Genomic DNA, 13,319 nt, shown 5'->3' with positions numbered 1-13,319 from the left:
TCCAGCGCCAGAACCCCTGGTCTTTTTGGGCCCCTTAGTTTCTCAAGAAACTAACTACTTGAGCTCAGGAGATGTGAGTTCTTTGCCCCGGACGTTCTTTATGCAGGGCGATTTTAATTGCACCAGATGTAATTATCGGCTTAACACGGCAGTGGGTACGGTAAAGGGCGCCGAGGATGTAGGAAAGGTGGTGAGGAGGGCTAAGGAGGGAAGAGTCTGGAGCCCCTGTAACCGGCTTGCAGGCGTCCAGTGCTAGAAATGGCATTTCGGGCAGAGGTGACATGATGCTGCGTGACCAGTCTCTTCATTGTATATTACGAAATACTCTGTCAGTAGTCAAACACAAGTATCAGCTAGAGTGCTTGCTACAGCTTTCTAATCCGGACAATGTTCCTGACCAAGACCTGGACTGACGAGTCCTCAGACCCTGACTGGAATATTGCCCTCCCCCTCCCCCTCCCCCCAGGATATGTAGTAACTAAACAGGCAGGATTGAGAATAAAGGAGGGGGAATTGCCATTATTCATCGAGAACACCTAAAGGTGCGAGTTGAAGCAATCTCACTGCTTCTGGCAGAGGTGATACGTTTTTACTTCAAGTTAAGGAATATGCTACTTACCAGTATGCATCTGTTCTTGGCATGTAGAGCTGCAGATCTATACACTTTTGCATAGATCGCCATCTGGTGTTGGGCCCGGATGTTTGCAGTTTGCTTTTCTTCTTGGACAGTCTTTGGAAGTCACGAGTTCGGGGACTCCTCCTTCGGTCCGTACTGCGCATGGGCTTCGGCTCCATCCTCAGATTGTTTTTCGCCAGCAGGGAAAAGATGGAGCATAGTGATAATAGTAAGAAACCCATGTGTGTTGCATCTAAATAAGATAGACTGGAACGGATACAGGTAGCCGGGGAGGCGGGTGGGCGTGTATAGATCTGCAGCTCTACATGCCAAGAACAGATGCATACTGGTAAGTAGCATATTCCGTTCGAGGCATATGAGCTGCAGATTATACACTTTTGCATAGATTATATAACAGTACCCAGCCCTAGCGGCGACCACCGGTATCTGTTGCAGTGGTTTGAAATAGTGTCTTTAGCACAGCCTGGCCCACACTAGCTTGTTGTTTGGAGTGCACGTCTACACAGTAATGTTTTGTGAAGGTGTGCGGTGTTGACCATGTGGCTGCTTTGCAGATGTCATCTAAGGGTATGTTCCCTAGAAAAGCCATAGAAGCCCCTATCTTTCTTGTAGAGTGGGCTTTAGGTGGAACAGATAATGTTCTTTTTGCTTTGTGATAGCAAATTTATATGCACTTTACAATCCACCTAGCTATCCCTGATTTAGAGATGGGGTTGCCTTTATGCGGTGGAGAGGAGACAAACAACTGTTTAGTCTTTCTGAAAGGTTGTGTTCTTTGTATGTAGTACAGTAAAGCCCTTTTAAAGTGTATGTAGAGCCCTTTCAGCAACAGATTGAGGTTGCGAGAAAAAACCCGGTAATTCCACCGATTGATTAGGATGGAAGGGGGAAATGACCTTGGGCAGAAATTTTGGATTTGTGCGAAGTATCACCTTGCTGTGATGTATCTGTAAAAAGGGTTCTTGTATAGTGAACGCTTGTATCTCACTAACCCTTCTAAGGGAAGTGATAGCTACGAGGAATGCTGTTTTCCAAGTGAGGAACTGTAGCTCACATTTATGCATTGGTTCGAAAGGCGGACCCAATAGCCTTGTAAGAACTACGTTTAGATTCCATACAGGGGAAGGTGGTGCCCTGGGTGGAATTACTCGTTTAAGGCCTTCCATAAAGGCTTTAATAGCAGGCACTCTGAACAGTGATAAATGCTGTCTGTTTTGTAGGTAAGCAGCAATTGCCGCTAGGTGTAGACGTATGGATGAATATGCCAGGTTACACCTTTGAAGATGGCGCAGATAGCATAGGATGTGCTGTATGGATGCATCTAAAGGGTTGATTGTATTGTTACGGCAGTAAACAACAAATCTCTTCCACTTTGCGGCATAGCATGCTCGAGTGGTAGGACGTCTGGCTTCCTTGATAATGTTCATGCAATCAGGGGGAAGATTAAGGTATCCAAATTCTAAGATTTTAGGAGCCAGATCGCAAGGTTGAGCTGAGCTGGGTCCGGGTGCCTGATTTCTCCATGGTTCTGGGTTAGGAGGCATGGGGACAGGTGCAGTTTTTGATGTGGTAACACCGATAGCTGTAGTAGTGTGGTGTACCACGGCTGCCTGGCCCATGTTGGAGCTACCAGAATGAGTGTGAGGGAGTGCTGTTGTAGCTTCCTTACCACTAATGGAATTAGCGGGAGAGGTGGAAAGGCGTATGCAAATTTGCCTAACCAGTTCATCCATATCGCATTGCCTTTGGACAATGGATGTGGGTATCTGGCGGCGAAGCTTGGGCATTTTTTGTTTTCGTGGGTGGCAAAGAGGTCTATCTGAGGATGCCCCCACTTGTGGAAGAATGGATGAAGAACTTGTGGATGCAGTTCCCATTCGTGTATTTGCTGCGTTTGTCTGCTGAGCAGATCTGCCATGGTGTTTTGTATGCCTGGGACGTGTTGTGCCAGGAGAAAGATTTTTTGTGGAATTGCCCATCTCCATATGCTCTGTGCTAAGCGGGAGAGCTGGGGAGAGTGTGTCCCCCCCTGTTTTTGAATACAATACATTGCAGTCATATTGTCTGTGCGAATTAGGACTGCTTTGGCTGAAATTTGTTTCTGAAACGATTTCAGGGCTAGAAAGATCGCCAATAACGCCAGATGGTTGATGTGGAGTAACCTCTGTTGTGGCGTCCATAGACCTTGCACTGTGAGGTGTAATAGATGCGCTCCCCAGCCGGAGAGCGATGCATCCGTTGTTAGAATCACCTGAGGAACCGGGTCCAGGAACGGTCGCCCTTTGGAAAGGTTTGTGGTGTTCCACCACTGCAGAGATCGATGAGTGCGGCCGTCCACCAACACCAGATCCGTCAGCTGACCCTGGGCCTGGTTCCACTGGCGTGCTAGGCACTCTTGGAGTGGACGCATGTGGAGTCTTGCATGAGGCACTATGAAAATGCAAGACGCCATCATCCCTATTAGTTTCATGAACACTCTTGCTGGGAGAGAGTGCTGAAGGAGGAACTTTTGGCGCAGGGCTTGCATGCTTGCGATCCTGGCTGAGTTGGGATAGGCTATAGCTTTTGAGGTGTCTATAGTGGCACCGAGGTATTGCTTTTTGTGAGACGGTATCAAGTGGGACTTTTGGTGATTCACCATAAAGCCTAGCTGGTGGAGTAGTTGTATGGTAGTGTTTGTATTTTGTACACACTGGTGGTAGGACGCGGCTTTTATGAGCCAGTCGTCCAGGTAGGGGAAGACTTAAATGTTTTGTCTTCGGAGGTGTGCTGCCACTACTGCCAGGCATTTGGTAAACACCCGTGGTGCGGTTGTGACCCCGAAGGGGAGAACCTTGAACTGATAATGTTGGCCGTCTACCACAAATCGGAGGTACTTTCTGTGAGCAGGGTGTATTGGGATATGAAAGTATGCGTCTTTCAGGTCCAGTGTAGTGAGAAAGTCGCCCTGACAGAGGAGTGGGAGAACTTGCTGAAGAGTTACCATATGAAAATGGTCTGAATGGATGTATGCATTTAGAGGCCGGAGGTATAGAATGGGCCGGAGGTATAGAATGGGCCGTAGGGTCTCGTCTTTCTTCGGTATGAGAAAGTACAGAGAGTAGACCCCTAGATCTTGCTGATCGACGGGTACCTGCTCTATCACGTGTTTTTGCAGGAGGGAGAGTACCTCTCGTTTCAGAAGTGTGGTATGTTCTTGTGACATCGCACGGTGTCTGGGTGGAATATTTGGGGGGGTAGAAGTTAGTTCGAGACAGTACCCTGACCGAATAATTTGGGTTACCCATTTGTCTGATGTTATGGCCTCCCAGGTTTGAAGGCAGTCTTGTAGTCTGCACCCGACCGGAGTGGAATGGTCTGGGGGGAGCGGGGGAAAGTCATTGTGTGGGCGGTGTGGTAGAACGGGCGGTGTTGGTTTTGCCCCTGCCTTTATTATCGTTTCCTCGATATCCACCTCTTTGGTAGCCCTTTGAGAAGGTATTTTGAGGAGGGGACGCGATATCGGAAGAGTAACCTCTGCCAGAGCCTCGAAAGGAGGAACGGCGAAAGGAGCGTCTAGGGGTTTGTGATTGCAGGGCTCCCATAGACTTCGCCGTGTCTGTATCCTTCTTCATTTTTTCCAGGGCGTCGTCTACTTTTGGGCCAAATAAGTGTTGTTGGTCAAAAGGGTGGTTTAAGATAGATGCTTGGACCTCTGGTTTAAAGCCTGAAATTCTGAGCCAGGCGTGACGGCGAAGCAGGACACGTGTTTATAGCCCTGGACGCCGTGTCTGCTGCGTCAAGTGCACATTTAATAGAGATGTTGGTAATAATCTTTCCCTCTTGTATCAGTTCATGAGCTTTATTCTTATATTTCTCCGGGAGATGCTGCATGAGAGCCTCCAGCTCATCATAGTGTGCTCTATCGTACCTTGCTAGCAGCGCCTGCGTGTTGGCGATGCGCCACATATAGGCAGCCTGCGAGGCAGTGCGTTTGCCTGACGCATCTAAAAGCTTGGACTCCTTATCAGGTGGTGGAGCCTCACCAGATGACAGAGTTGGAGCGCTTCCTAGCTGTGGAAACCACTAGTGAGTCTAGGGGCGCAGGTCCTTTAATATAGACAGGATCCGTGGGGGCTGCCTTGTACTTTTCTATTCTGGGGTTTAAGACACTAGCTCTAACGGGGTCTTTGAAAACCTCTGTGGCATGTTTGGTCACCCCTTTAAGCATGGGTAATATAGCGGTGGATTTATCTGCTATGTCAAATGTGTCAAGTAGGAAGTCTTCCTCAACTGGATCACTGTAATTCCACCCCATGGTAATGTGCCGCCCGTTGTAAGAGGTGGTGGAACCCCAGGGAGTCCTCTGGTGGAGACGGCCTGGATGGATAGAGATCATCCTGAGGCACATCTGGGACATCGGGATTGTGATCATCCTCCCATGGGTCAGGTGTTCCCGGAGGAGTGGGGTCCTGCGGGGCATCTGTGGGATCATAGAATGGATCTCCGTGGTCATCAGGGTCCGGAGACGGTGTTGGAGACCGATGAGGCAAGGGTGGAGAAGGTGGGGGCGGAGATGGAGGGGGGAGGAGGGGTAGGAGGTGGGGGAGGAGGTGGAGGAGGAAGGAGGAGGAGTTGGGAGGCGGTGGGGAGGGTACTCTGAACGGGGATGTGGCAGAGTCCTTCCGTTTTGGTGGTGGAGGAGGAGTTGGCTTGTCCAAAAGTTATTTCTTGGAAGACAAAGTTAAATGTCCAGTCCTGGGATCCTTAGTTAAAGTCTTTTGAAGAGGATCCGGTGTGAAAAGCTCCTCCAGCACCGATTCCTCCATCGGTGCCGATGTTTTCGGAACCGAAGGCTTCGTCGGTTTATCCGCGCCGTGCTTTCTCAGGGTGTCTGATCTTTTGGTCGGCGCTGAGGCAGGCTTCGACACAGAAGCGCCGGTGCCGAGGGATTTGTGTTTGGTCGGCACCGAGAGGCCAGGTTTCGACACCGATGGCTTCGGAACGTAACTTGTTTTCTTCGGCGCCGAAGAATGTTTGTTGGCGCCACTAGGAGGCTGGCTCGAGCCCGAGGCGCCAGGAGACTTGTGATGCTTTTTCACCGGGCCCGAAGGTGGGGTGATGGAAGCAGTATGCTTGGCTTTCCCTAGGCCCGGAGGCGAAAGGGTAACCGGAGTCTTTCGGTATGGGCGGGGGAGGGGGTAAGTACTCACGACCCTCTGCGCCGGTGTGATCTCCACGTCGGAGTCGTCGGCCTCTAAAGCGCTGACGACATCTTCCTCCCGTTCGGTGTGCAGCTGTCCCGACGCTCCGGTGTCTTTTCCGACGATGTCAGGTGGAGCAGAGGTCGATGAGTGCGCCATGGTGCGTCGAGCTCGTCGATCCCGAATAGTCTTTTTCGATCGAAAAGACTTGCAGGCGGGGCAGTCTCGGGCCTCGTGTTCGGGAGAGAGGCAGAGGTTGCACACCTGATGGAAGTCGGTGTGGGGAAATTTAGACCCACATTTTGGGCACTTCTTGAAGGGAGTCCTTTCCATCGGCCGAGACCGGAGTCGAGGTAGGCCCGAAGGCCGCTGCCTGGAATCAAGGAAGTGCCGAAGAGAGAGATGAATAAGTCGATTCCGTCTAAAGAATCTCGATGGACGAGGATTTTTTGTCGAAGGTCGAACTGGAAAGGTTCGAAGCCGGAGCACGAAGTATTACATCCGAGCCCGATGGCAGAAAAAAAAAAACAATCGGAGGATGGAGCCGAAGCCCATGCGCAGTACGGACCGAAGGAGGAGTCACCGAACTCGTGACTTCCAAAGACTGTCCAAGAAGAAAAACAAACTGCAAACATCCGGGCCCAACACCAGATGGCGATCTATGCAAAAGTGTATAATCTGCAGCTCATATGCCTCGAACATAATATTTCTACGTTCCAAGGCCTACTTGTTTATCGGCCACCTGGCCCTATAGCGGTTTTCTCCCAAGCCCTCCAGACCCTACTAGAACCATGCTTAGATTTCCCCTCACTTACAATTCTGGGTGATTTTAATTATCATTTGGAGTTGAACAATAACTCCGATACTAGCAGACTCCTTGATAACCTAGCAGCACATGGTCCTACCCCAATAGTGTCGGAACCTACTCATCTAGCTGGGCACACGTTGGATGGCATTTTCACCAACAATACAGACATTACTCGGACCAAAACCTAGTCTCTACCCTGGACAGACCATAAGGCGGTCAATTTTGGTATTAGGCTAGCACAGCCCACTCACTTGATCCCAAAAAGACCATCCAGGGTAAAAACTTGGCTGTGAAACAAGATACAAGGGAGTGAGTTAAAAATGTGTCGCCCCCCCCCCCATACTGGTTATGGATAACAATTAAGCAGCTAACCAGTTTGATAACTGGATCCGTACAGCAGTCAACTGTGTAGCGCATGAAAACACGATTACGCTAAAAAGAGGTCCAACAACCTCGCCTTGGTATGGAGCAGACCTTAAACGTATAAAGGTTAAATACAGGAGTAGTGAACGAATCTGGACATCTGATTACAGTAGGGAGCATAAAGTGGCCTACAACTTAGTGTTAGAACAATATAAGGAGGAAATCATCGAAGCCAAACCTGTACTTTACTTCTAAAATACAGGAGGCTAGCAACTCTAAGGAACTTTTTTAATCTATCCAATGGTTCGCAAAACCGCAGCAGGATAATCAGTTTAGGCCGGACCAAGCCTTCTGTAACAAACTGGCTATTTTCTTTCAAAACAAGGTGCAAACAAATCTACAACGATCTCCTTGGCACGTCTTGTATCAAGGATGGTTGTAAGAAGCCAATTTTTGAAGGCGAAGGCAGTTCACTGCCAGCTAACCAGTGTCCGGTCGCTCTCTCAAGATGTCAATAACCTCCTCCTATCTATTAAATCTGGCTCCCCAAATGATCCCCGTCCCCCTTGCCACGATGCACTTAGTCTCCGGGAAGATTAGCGAACACCTAACCCCCCTTCTAAACCAGGTCATAGTCTGAAATTTATCCGTGTGCGTGGGAAAAAGCATGCAATAGGCCAATTCTTAAAAATCCGGCCCTCGACCCGAGACCAAAAACTATTGTCCAATTTCAGGGCTTCCGGTAGCAGCCAAAATTCTAGAAAAATCTGTCAATAAGGAGCTAACTAAATATCTTGACTACAATAACTTGCTCGACTCCGCACGGTTTTCAGGCATGCCATTCCACGAAGACGGCCCGATTATGGCAACGGAGGAGATACACAAGGTGATGGATGGGGGCAGAGCTGTTCTAATCCTCCTAGACCCATTAGCAGCTTTTGACACTGTCCACCACACTGTGTTAGTGTGGCGGCTGAGGGACGTGGGAATTGAGGGTACAGCGCTGGCCCTTCTCTCCTCCTTTCTAGCAGCACGAGAACAGAACACGCACTGGGATAGCCAACAATCTGACACCTTTCATCTCCCGTGCAGAGTGCCGCAGGGTTCAGCCCTGTCACCAACGCTTTTTAACATATATATGTCACTCTGTTGGCCAAACTTATTAGAAAGCACGGCTTTACCCTGGTTTCGTACGCTGAAGATTCTCAGCTCGGAATATCTGTCCAAACAACCAGAGACTGTTACCAGTGGTTTTAATGCCCGTCTAAGATTATGAGCTGGATGAGCCGAAACATCCTTAAGATAAACACCGACAAGACAGGTGCTGGAGTTGGGCAAGGGCCAATCATTGTGGAATCATACTTGGTGGCCATCAGAGGCAGGTAAATGCCCCTGTCCTACCACTAAGGTTAAGAACCTAGGTGTGATTTTTGATCAGCTCAATTTCTCTGCCCAGGTTAATCGTTTGACTTCCTCTTGCTTGTTTCTACTGAAGAGCTTACGGAAGATATTGCCTTTCATTCCACAGGAGCTTTGTAAAACTGTAGAAGTAGCTCTTTTTCTATCAAAATTAGACTACTGCAACGCTCTTTTCATGGGCATCGATAAGTCTGAGGATGAAATTATAATCACTGCAAAATGCTGCAGCACGACTGTTACTAAACATTCCCAAAGGCCATTCCACCTCGCCGGACATAAGGGCACTGCACTGGCTCCCGGTCCAGCAACGAGAAAAATTTAAGGCCCTGTCTGGTGCACAAGGCACTCTATGGAGGTGGTGCGGTGGAGATCCAGAAAATGTTCTCATGGTATGCCCCCACCAGAACTCAGACCTACAAACATGGGTCTTATCCATACCCCATAAATTTGTAGAGCGAGATGGGGGAGGGGGGGGTCGGAGTATATCGCACTGTGCAGCCAAGCTATGGAATCAACTGCCTTCTACCATGAAACTTCAACCTAGCTGGCAGATTTTTAGGAAAACGCTGAAGCCCTGGCTGTTTCCTTCAAACTAAACTTTCGGCTCCTACGGCCTAGTATCCCTCCGTGCACACCTAGCGCCAAGACGCCGCGCCATTCGAGCGCTTTAAAAATGACTATCCAACACACACGCATATCAGTAGGTAGTTTTTGGACTTCCCTAGCTAGGTCTTTGGCACCTCTTGACAAATCTTAATAAAATTTTCCAAAAATGTTTGACGCTCACTTCAGCTGCTGTCTGGAAAGTTTTGGGGTGAACTGTGAAGTAGGGGGCAAGAAAAAGGGGGCCCGAAACATGTTTTCCCCATGTTAATTTCCTTAAGCGTTGAAGACGACTACAGCCCGAATCACTGAAATCACACCAGATTTGACAGAAAGCTAGATCTTGGTCCAGAACAGTTCCTTTGGGTAGACTGGGGTAAAACCCGTTCACTAGTTTTAGAGATATTGAACATCTAAATTTGGATATGGATCAGACAGTCCACGCTGTTGATGGGGGGGGGGGGGGGGGGGGTTTGGGGGGGTTAACCTTTCCATTTTTTTTTCAATTTTGTCGCAAGTGAGCGTTTCTAATCAAGTCCCCTGGTGGGCCAGGTCCAGGGGTCATTAAAAAACAAAAAGAAAGGAAAAGGGGGGGGGGGGAATAGAAGGCCCCCCTCCTAGAGTCTTATTAACCCCGGAAACCACCACCTTCCCAGGACTTTATCATTATAATGAATTGGGCTCGCAGACCCCCTCCTCACCCATATAACCACTCACACCCACTAAAAGCACTTGCATACCCATTCACACATCCATACAACCATACACCCATTTCTGACACTTCAGCCACAGACATTCATTCTCCAAAACGGCCACTCTCACCCAATCACCTACACACACAAACAGCTGCTCCCTCACCCATACAGCCACTCTGATACCCACTCTCTCAAACATACTCACTCACATACCACTAACACATCCATGCAGCCACTCACTCACCCAGACAGCTTTCATAAACAAGATTGAAGGAATCCACTGGTAGGAGAAAAACTAGTTAACTACGATCGATGTAGTCGCTTTGTATACGTGTATTGTACACTCAAAGGGATTGCAGCATATCAACACTTCTTCAGGGACATGTCTATTTTCCTATATGACCATTCTATGATGGTGGATATGCTTACTTTCTGCCTAGAGAATAATTTCTGTTTAAGAATAAATGGTATTAAATTTTTTTTATTATTTTTTTTTTTAAAAGTGGTCGGAACTGCCATGGGAAGTTGCTTCGCACTCAGCTATGCCTGCATGTTCATGGGGTGGTGAGAGCAACAGGTGGGGTGGAGTGAGAAATGATTTTTTTAACCAAGCACATTGTTTTTTTGACATGTTTCATCGATAACCTTTTTCTGATCTGGAGTGGCACCAGATCAGAATGGGAAAGGTTCTTTGATGTAATTGCGAGCAATGAGGTAAATCTGAAATTTACCCACAAGTGTGATAAAGCATGTATGGAGTTTTTGGATGTGTCTGGAAATTAAAAACAATGTGATCTTAATCTCACTACATAGGAAGGCAACAGCGTGATGAATGCAAATAGTCATCACCTGTCTAACTGAAGCAGCGCATCCCCTTTGGAGAGTTCATAAGGGCAAAATGTAACTGCAACACACGTAGCTTATGAGGAAGAGAAGGAGAGAATGATTGGGAAGTTTAGGAGAAGGGGCTACCCCATAAAAGTATTGAGGACAGCAGAAAGCAAAGTAACCAGCCTGAACGGAGCCAGCCTTCTTGTCAACAAAATGAAATACAAACATGATGAGAACCCAGTTAGATTGATAACCACATTCAACACTGAGTCAACTGTTGTAGGAAACATCTTGAACAAATACTGGCACATAGTAAGCGGTGACCCTGTGGTGGCCCCACATGTATCTATCTACACACCCTTTGGTAACATACAGAAAGGCGTGATCCCTCAAGGATATGCTAGTGCATAGCTATAGGAGTAGCACGAGAGAGCAGAGTTTGTTAAAGCAGCAAAAAGGGTGCTTCAAGGGTGGGAAGTGAGAGGCCTGCGGGGGGAGTAAGAACAAAGACTTTCCCGTTGCCCACAGGTAGAACTAGAGAGATTAGCCAATTCCTAAACTGCAACTCTGACTTGTGTGTGTATGCAGTGATGTGTCCCTGTGGAAAATTTGTATATGGAGAGTACAATCTTTCCTCTAAAGAAGAGAATGTTAGAGCATCAGAGGGCAATCAGAAATGGCGATGCCAATTACTCACCAGCCACACTGGTTAAAATGTCGAGCAGAATCGTAACGAAAAGTTTCTTACCTGTCGGTGTAGTTTTGCAGCTTGAAGATCTTTCTGGATTCACTATGCTGTGCATTATTCCGCGATCTTGTGGTTGGGTCCGGATTCGTAGTCTTTTCTTTGTTTTTTTTTTTTTTTTTGTAGCCCAGGTGGGCGTCGACGTCCACCATTTGGTGCACCTCCCGTGACGTCGTCGTGCTTCCTGCGGAAGTCCCACCTTTGGGGCGCCATCTTCGGGTTCTTTTTTCCCTGTTTTTTTTTTTTTTTAACCCTAGGCGATTGATTAATCCTTTTGTCCATATTTCTGTACGTATCCACTTTTTTGATCCTATCCATTTCACCCCCTCTTCCTCCAGCCTCATCTTCCTGGCGGAGGTGGGTGGGTTCGCTAGTGAATCCAGAAAGATCTTCAAGCTGCAAAACTACACCGACAGGTAAGAAACTTTTCGTTTTGCAGCGTGAATCTTTCTGGATTCACTATGCTGTGCATAGATTTTGTAGCGGTTTTCCTATTTTTGTGGTGGCTGGGTGGAAGATGATCGCTGGTCGTTGAAAATGTGTTGTAGCACCTTCTGTCCGACCTGTGCTTCCTTATTCATTTGAATGTCCACGCAGTAGTGCTTTGTGAACGTGTGCACAGATGCCCAAGTTGCTGCGAGACAAATGTCTTGGATGGGCGTGTTTGCCAGGAAGGCAACTGTGGCCCCCTTCTTCCTTGTGGAGTGAGCTTGTGGCCCCTCCGTTAGCTCCTGTCCAGCCTGTTTGTGACAGAATTGGATAGTGAGGGCAATCCACCTAGCGATGGTGCCCTTGGTCACTGGTCTACCCATGAAGCTAGTAGCAAAGGACACAAACAGCTGCTTCGACTTCCTGAGTTCTTTGGTTCTTTCAATGTAGTGCATCACCGCTCTTCTGGCATCGAGGGTGTGCAGGGCCTTTTCTGCATTTGTAGTCGGGTTTTGGAAGAAACTCGGTATCTGTATACTCTGATTCATGTGAAACGCCGACACTACCTTGGGCATGAAGTGTGGGTCCGTCCTCAGGACTACCCTGTCCTTGTGAATTTGAATGTAGGGCTCCTGTAGCGTTAGTGCTTGAAGCTCGCTCGCTCACTCTGCGTAGTGAGGTTATGGCCACTAGAAAGGCAGTCTTCATCGTCAACATTTGTAGATTGGCCTTGTGAATGGGTTCAAACGGCGCCTTCATGAGCTCCGTCAGAACCACGTTTAAATTCCATGCCGGCGGCGGCAACCTTTTCGGGGGTGCCATTCTTTTGGCTCCCTCCATGAATCTCTTCACCACCTGCGAGCTGAAGAAACTTCCACCCTTCTCACCTCTGGTGTAGGCAACGATCGCTGCTAGGTGCACCCTTAGGGAGCTCGAGCAGAGGTTACTCTTTAGAAGGTGTGTGAGGTACCTCAGCACCGTTGAGTCTCTTGTCATTCTGTTGTGCAGGCCCTTCTTCCTGCACCACACCGTGAATCTCTTCCACTTTGCGCTGTAGCACTTTCTTGTAGTAGGTTTCCTTGCCTCCCGTAGCACTCGCATAGTGCTCTGAGGTAACCTTAGGTGTGCGAACTCTAGGTCTTCAGGAGCCATGCTGCTAGGTTGAGGGTCTCTGGCTCTGGGTGCAGGACCTCCCCGTTTTGCATTGAGAGCAGGTCTTTTCTTCGCTCGAACCTGTACGGATTGCCTTGCGCCATTTCTTGAATCTGTGAGAACCATGTCTGCCTCGCCCACTGTGGGGCCACCAGGATCAGAGTCATGTTGCTGGTTCTGCACTTGTCGAGCACTCTGTGCAACAGGGGTATCGGTGGAAAGGCGTAGGCAAATGTCCTCGACCAGCTTATCCATAGGGCATTTCCCTTGGATTGCTGATCTGGTTGCCTGGACGCGAAGCTTTGGCATTTTGCATTGTGGCGTGTTGCAAAAAGGTCTATTGTGGGAGTCCCCCATCTCCGGAAGAGTTTCTCCGTTTCCTGGCCATTGAGCTCCCACTCGTGCGATGCTGAGGTCTGCCTGCTCAGCCAGTCTGCCTCCACATTGTCCTTCC

The sequence above is a fragment of the Triturus cristatus genome, chromosome 12 (genome assembly GCF_964204655.1).
Source record: "Triturus cristatus chromosome 12, aTriCri1.1, whole genome shotgun sequence".
Lineage (NCBI taxonomy): Eukaryota > Metazoa > Chordata > Amphibia > Caudata > Salamandridae > Triturus > Triturus cristatus.
Note: the sequence above shows the minus strand (reverse complement) of the source record.